At 44.7% G+C, this 7500-nt stretch overlaps 1 protein-coding gene across 2 annotated transcripts in view; it reads left to right on the top strand.

Annotated features, from left to right (window-relative positions):
- The window catches only part of fut8a (fucosyltransferase 8a (alpha (1,6) fucosyltransferase)), an 83711-nt gene that overhangs the window by 30159 nt on the left and 46052 nt on the right, over nucleotides 1–7500 (top strand). The gene's annotated exons all lie outside the window — the stretch shown is intronic.

A 7500-nucleotide genomic window follows, 5' to 3' on the forward strand; every position in this document is an offset into this window, starting at 1 on the left:
GATTTCAAATGCATTTGTTCAGCTTTCAGCTTTTCCTCCCTCTACCTCTGTTAGTCTATCTATATTTCTATGTATACCTAAGTGTGTCAGTCCATCCATCCATTTATCCTTTCTGTCTATTTGTTTGCCTCTCTTTCTTTCTTTGTTTCTTTCTTTCATGCATTCTTCTTTTTTCTGTGTCTGTCAGTCTGCCTAACTGCCTTACAGTCGGTCTTTCTGTCTTCCTATCTCTCTTTCTCTTTCTCTCTCATTATCTCTCTCTCTCTCATTATCTCTCTCTCTCTCTCTCTCTCTCTCTCTCTCTCCTTCTCCCCAGTCCCTCTCTCAGTAGTGGGTAATGTAATCAAGCCTATCAGACCTGAGAGAGTTTGGAGTGATGCACAAAAGCTTTTACAAATACCTTTTGTTTTGTGTCTTTTCTTTCTGGAGGGCAGATACTGTTACTTCAAAGTACCCCCGTTTTCCCCAACTCCTTCAGCGTGTGGGCGTGTGTGTGTGTGTGTGCGTGTGTGTGTGTGAGTGTGTGTGTGTGTGTGTGTGTGTGTGTGTCTGTGTGTGGGTGTTTGTACTGTATGTGTGTCTGTGCATGTGTGTGTGTGTGTCATGAGGGGTGCTCATTCACCTGCCCAGAGCCCATAGTCAGTCCCAGCTTCAAAGAGAAGCACTTGTTTGGCAGAGCGTACCCACTGGTGTAGTCTACTATGTGATACACGGGACTACGCAGTATACCCACTTAAAAAGCATCACCATCTCAGTATACCCGCTAAAAATAGGCAAGGATACATATTAACATTTGGGGTTGATCACAGTATACCCACTACAGCTAACTAGACTACATCACAGAATACCCACTACAGCTAACTAGACTACATCACAGAATACCCACTACAGCTAACTAGACTGCACCACTGAGCGTAACGGACTGTAGGAGTCCGTGTCTGTGGTGGAGGACGCCATCAGCGCACAGGCAGGGGCGGACCTGCCATTAGATATGGTCAGGCAATTGCCTGGGGCCTCGGCCACCAGGGGGCCTCGTCATCCCCGTATCGTATTTTGTTTTTTTTTTGTTTTTAAATAAACGATCACCACATCCAAACAATATATTCTAATCCATAATAAAGATTGAAAAAAATCTATATTTTGCCTCATGATTGCTCATAAACTCATCATAAAATCAAATGACTGCAAGTCCGCTTCCTGTCACCATAGCAGCAGCTAGTCTGAACGAGGTCTTGGTGAGGTGTGGAGTTGAGCGATTGACAGCAGCAGAAAAGAAATTGCCTAAATTAACCAACTTATCCCACGGAAGAAAGTAATTTGGATAGCGATGCAACAACATCTGCTGAGCTGGGTGGTGTAGCTAATGCTAGCTGCAGCAGCAGTGGCACCGATGCACCACCACCGGCAACTCAAACTTGCACTACATGTTCTTCTACTGATGATGATGATGATGATTATGATGTTGATCTAAGTTAAACACTGTCGAAGTCCGCACTGGTGCTGGTGGTGCTGCTACGGACACCATTTCAGTAGCAGAAGCTTTGGGTGCAAACAAAACCAGTAACGTGAGTAGCCCTAACACGATACCTAGAAAAAGCCCTGTGCAAATTAAGAACTTTGAATTCCCCAAAAATGCAGATAAACCACTCAGAAGATTCACGGTTGAACATTATTACATGACCATGAAAAATGGGAGAAAAAATAAACAGAAAATGTTTGTCTCTACACATACACAGCTTCACTCTCTCTCACCCACCCACACAGACAGACTCTCATACATAGCCTACATAATTGTAATACTTTCAAAGGTTTTTACTACTGTTTTTTGATTGTCATCTATGGCAATATCATGTATAAAAACTCATGTATTTGAGTATGCCTCAGCGTCCCATTATTACAGAAAAAAGTGTATTTTAGTTTTAGGGTTGTGTTGTGGTGTGTGTGTGTGGGGGGGGGGGGTGCTCGAAGGGGCCTCGGGATCCTTTGCCTTGGGCCTCAAAGTGTCCAGGTCCGCCCCTGCGCACAGGACAAGCATCGCGCCACACAGGCGGCTGACAGTGCCGCTGCCTCTAAGTGCTCCGATATGGCAGATGAGAGACAGTGCCCACAGTTGGACTTCTGGAGCCTGAGCCGGGCTTCATGGTTCTGGATCATGAGAGAGAGAGAATCAAAGATGGGGGGGGGAGAGAGGGAGAGAGATTAAGAGATGTTTCTTATTTCTCCATTTTCCCCCTTACAAGAATATTGTCTGACTCAAGCTTGGGCCCGAGATTTAGAGGGCCATTTGTATGTAAATCATGCAGTATCCCCGGGGCCCACACACACACACGCACACACACACACACACACACACACACACACACACACACACACACACACACACACACACACACACACACACACACACACACACACACACACACACAAACATGCACACACACATTAGAAGTTATTTGCTGAAATTTGTGCTCAGTTTGGAGAGGAGAGTTTTACATACCCACCGACAAACCGAGCTCTCCTCCTGCAGTCGAGATGGGGTTGACTAGCTGGGAGAGCAAGCAGACACGTCTTCACAGGAGTGTCTCTGTGTGAGCACCACTCTCGCCCCAAAGAAAGAGACAAGAAGAAGAAGACAGATTCCCATTCTCTCACTCCTCTTTCTTCTTCTCTTTCTCCTTCTACTTCTTCTTTTCCCTCCTTTTCTCTCTACCTCCTTTTTATTGCACTGAGGCTCCATCAGCAGTCTTTGAGCTCATGTCTTATTCAGACGTGTTGCAATTTAACCCACTGTGTAGATACCAGCTCTCCTCTTTCAAGCAAGAAGTGGAGAGCCTGTGGTGACAAGAATCTTTTTTTTTTTTAACAGTAACTTGAAATGGTTCCATGTCTAAGCCCATATGTTTGGAGTGTATGGGAGCGAACAGACTCACCCTGGCATCTGAGACATCTGAGGGTTCCTTGTCTTGTCGTCTTTAAGTCCTCCTCGCACTTTGTGCCAAATTGAATGTTGGCTTCCCCATACAGGGCTCTCTCAAGTGTCCAGCACTGCAAGTTAGAGATTTCTCTGGATAAGTTTGTCTTTTCTCCAATACTTCTACTTTTCCCCTCCCTTTCTTTTTAATATCTCTTCCTAATCGTCATACGGAATCAGATAGATAGATACTTTAGATACTTTCAGGAGGCAAGAACATGAGCTAGGTATTTAAAATGAAGATGCCCAGAGTTACCACGGGTCATGGAATTTCTGGAATATCATGGAATTTTGATAAAGTCTATTACAGACATGGAAAGTCAGGGAATTGTATCATTTCTGGGGAAAAGTCATGGAATATCAGGGAAGTTTGTTGTAGCAGTTTAAAATGTACTTGCCAAAATATACCAAATACCAATCAAATATATTTCCATGGTGAATTGGTGTATATCTGGTTATTAGCTTTACTGCTTGCTTGAGTAGCCCAACTTTGTTTGTTCAATGCCGATTTATTCCTCTCCTACTCTAAAAAAGTAAAAGATTCTCAAACGCTACATGGCTGCTCTGAAATCATTGGTCGGTATATTGTACCTACTATTCATTATATAGTAAGTCATAGAAATTCATTTTTTTTTGTCAGGGAAAAGTCTGGAATTTTATATTTGAATATTTGAATGTCATCCATATAGAAACCATGCATATGCAGTGAACCCACAGAGGGAGTTGGCACATTCCGGAAGGCATTGGCGCAAACTTCATAGGGTCAGGAAGAAGGTTCTACATTGGACATGTAGATAATACTATAAAGGGACAGTTTCCCGTTCATGGATTAAGCCTAGTCCAAGACTAAAAGAGAGCTTCAATAAAAATCTCCTTTGAAAAAAAAAAGCTTTTAGTCAAGGACTAAGCTTAATCCAGAATGGGAAACCGGCCCAAAGTCAGTGCAGAAGAGTGCAATAGAGAAGTATTGAACTTTTTTTCCAAAAATATGAAGGGTGAATTTAAGGCTGCAAGGCAGTTTGTGTGTGTGTGTGTGTGTGTGTTTGTGTGTGTGTGTGTGTGTGTGTGTGTGTGAAAACACGTCCTCCAGCTCTGTCACAGCAGCCGGGCAAGAGATGGCAGATGCAGATAGATGTTAGCGAATGTTCCCGCTGTTTATCGAAGTGTGTTAATTGGAAGGAGGGGGTTGAAAGTCAGCTCTCGGTCGTGTGTGTGTGTGAGAGGAGAGGGAAAGAGAGAGAGTGTGTGTGTGTGTGTATGTGTGTGTGCCTAAGTGTCCGCGTGTGTGCGTGCCTTTGCAAGCTTATGCTCGTGTGCATGTGTGCTTAAGCCCCTTTGCCTGGCTGGCGTGGGCACGGCGACTGGCATTCCCCGTGCCAAGCTGGCATGACTGAGCGAGAGAAAGGTGGATGAGGAGTAGGAGGAGAGGAGGAGGAGAGGAGGAGGAGAGGAGGGGTAGGGTCCCTCGCTCTGCGCTGGTGGTGCTGCTGCTATGGGAAGAAAACAGATGGTGTGGACTGATACAGTATGCACTCACCTCTTAATGAGGAAAGAGAGAGAGAGAGAGAGAGAGGGAGAGAGAGAGAGAGAGAGAGAGAGAGAGAGAGAGAGGGAGAGAGAAAAGAGGAGTGGAAACTGTAAAGAGAAACAAGTGAGGAGAAGAGTTGCTGAGTGTGAGAAACAAGTGATGAAGAGAGGAGTGGGGATGGAATGAGAGGAGTGGGGATGGAAGAGGCCAGGTGTGCTTCTGTGGATGCTCTGTTTTATTTAAGGATGGTTTTGTACGTGCTAAGATTATGCACATAAAGTGAGAACACCACGCTCATACTTGCAAGAATGTGGACACACACTCACGCACACACACACACACACACACACACACACACACACACACACACACACACACACACAGACAAACCTAACAGCATTCACAAACAGATGAGCACAAAATGTGATACATTTCAGTTGGCAGAAACAGTGAAATTCATTTTGCATGCGTAAACAAAACAGGTTACCTGAACTCCCTTACCCTGGTTCTCACACATATTGAACCTTTGGACCCATGGACACTTTTATGCATGTGCTCACACACACAAACACATACAAACACACACACACACACTGGGGGGAATGAGCGAGAGATAATGTGTTTTCACCTCAGACTTAAACTCATTTACTCACTCCTATCTTATGACCCTAATACAACTCAGAGACTGCACACACACACACACACATACACACACACACACACACACTACTGCGGTCAGCAGGTTCCATACACTGTGTTATGTATACCCCCTCCCAATATATGAGCCTGTCACCTGAGACACCTCATTCACACACCTCCTCACCTGATCCCAGGTCACCTGAAATTTACACACACATGCACACACACACACACACACACACACACATACACACACACTCAAATGCTCTCTGCATTTTCGTTTGTAATAAAGGAATCTTCTCTACAAAAATGTATGTGCATGTGGGTGTGTAGGCGTATGCATTGCTTGTTGCATTTCCCGAATGTCAAGTACGAGTTGACTTCAGTATGCATGAGCATATATAGGCAGATGTGTGTGTGTATGCATGCATGTGTGTATACATGTATGTGTGTGTGTGTGTGTGTGTGTGTGCATGTGTGCTGACTCGTGCTGTCTCTGTGATCATGAATGCTGGTATGTGTCGTCTCTGCTCCCCTGCGACTAGCACAGTTCCTTCTCCGACTTTGGAAAAGAGAAAGTCTGTCAAGGTGCTTATAACAGCACACAGTACTCCAGATAACCTCACACACGCCTGGCCATCAGTCCCAGACACTGAAGTGTCTGTCCTGTCAAACAGTCCATGGTGAACATAAACAGAGCTTTAACAGATGTCAGCTAACCTGCCTGCACTCTCTCCTTACAGTGTCAGGAGTGGTACTTTGGAGTCTTTGGCTGCTAGTGTAACGGAGGCGAACTGAGCTAGCGTGCTAGTTGCCCGTGTAAATCCTCACACCCCTAACCTTAAGAACGCTTCTAACCGCTGAGTAGGGAGCCTGGGCTTTTAGCTCAGTGGTTAGAGCGCTCGACTCCCATGCCGGTGTGTGTCGAGGTGGCGGGTTCGAGGGCCGTGAGCGGCGGACGAATTACGACCTCTGTTACACTAGGAATGAAGCTGTTATATTTTACTGTGATTCTCAACATGTAGTGGGCAATTCCACGCAAAACTGTCATGTCCATAACGCCAACACAATGCCATGGTATGGTATAATGTGAATAGGGATGTAATGATTACCGGTATAATGGTAAACCGCGATAAAAATCTTGACAATAACAATTACCGTTTTCATTTCAAATATCATAATTATCGCAGTTGATTACCACGGTGTGGAAACCATGTGTTTAATCCTTCCCAGCTTCATCCGAGCCTGCTTTTGACATACAGTAGGCCTGGTACAATGGAAAAAAACTGGTACCCTATTGATTCTGTTGTCTAATTGATGGATTTAACTGCGATACGGATTAGGTTACACCTGATTTTAAAAGGCGGAACATTTTCACCGCAAAACGTGTACTGTATCATGAAGCCACTCTGCGTCTTTTTATACCACGATAATACGAAAACCGTGATCATTTTGGTCACTATAAACGTGAGGTTAAATTTTCATACCGTTACATCCCTAGATGTGAATGATGATTACTTGAAATTTGAGCATTCACTCTTCTTGGTTGTAGAACTTACATGAAAAACCTTTCACATAATCATTCGCATCATCCAAATACCATGTCATTTAGTTGGCGTTATGGACGTGACAGTTTTGCGTGGAATTGAGTAGTACAGTACTGAGACATCTGTGTGTGTGTGTGTGTGTGTGTGTGTGTGTGTGTGTGTGAGAGAGAGAGAGAGAGAGATAGAGAGAGAGTGTGTGTGTGTGTATGTGTGTGTGTGTGTGTGTGTGAGAGAGAGAGAGATAAATATATATAAAAAGCTAGGATTTACCCCTCTCTCCCGCCGTGCGGGTTGCTTGGCAACGGTTGTTGGCTGCCTCCCGGAGTTTCCAGTGTGCGAAGTGTGAGTGTGTGAGTATGCGTATGGCATGCACATGTGTTATTTTTGCATTGCCGTGTTTATGTGCACATGTGTTATTTTTGCATCGCTGTGTTTGTGTGTGTGTGGGTTAGAGAGTCTGCTGCTGTGTGTGTGTGTTTCTGAAAGAGAGACAAAGAGTAAAACAGCAGAACGAGAGAAACCGAAGCCCCAGAGCGACTGGAACCTTTAACACTTCAACAGTGCAAAAAGAACCTGAGAGAATTCCTATCATTACACCAGAGGGGCAAAGTGCTTGTGTGTGTGTGTGTGAGTGTGTGTGTGTGTGTGTGTGTGTGTGTGTGTGTGTGTGTGTGTGTGTGTGTGTGTGTGTGTGTGTGTACAAATGCTCAATTTGTACGACACACCTACAGTATACCTGTGTGCCTATGTGGGCGAGTTTGCACACACACACACACACACACACACACACACACACACACACACACACACACACA

Source organism: Alosa sapidissima, chromosome 19 (assembly GCF_018492685.1).
Source record: "Alosa sapidissima isolate fAloSap1 chromosome 19, fAloSap1.pri, whole genome shotgun sequence".
Classification (NCBI taxonomy): domain Eukaryota; kingdom Metazoa; phylum Chordata; class Actinopteri; order Clupeiformes; family Clupeidae; genus Alosa; species Alosa sapidissima.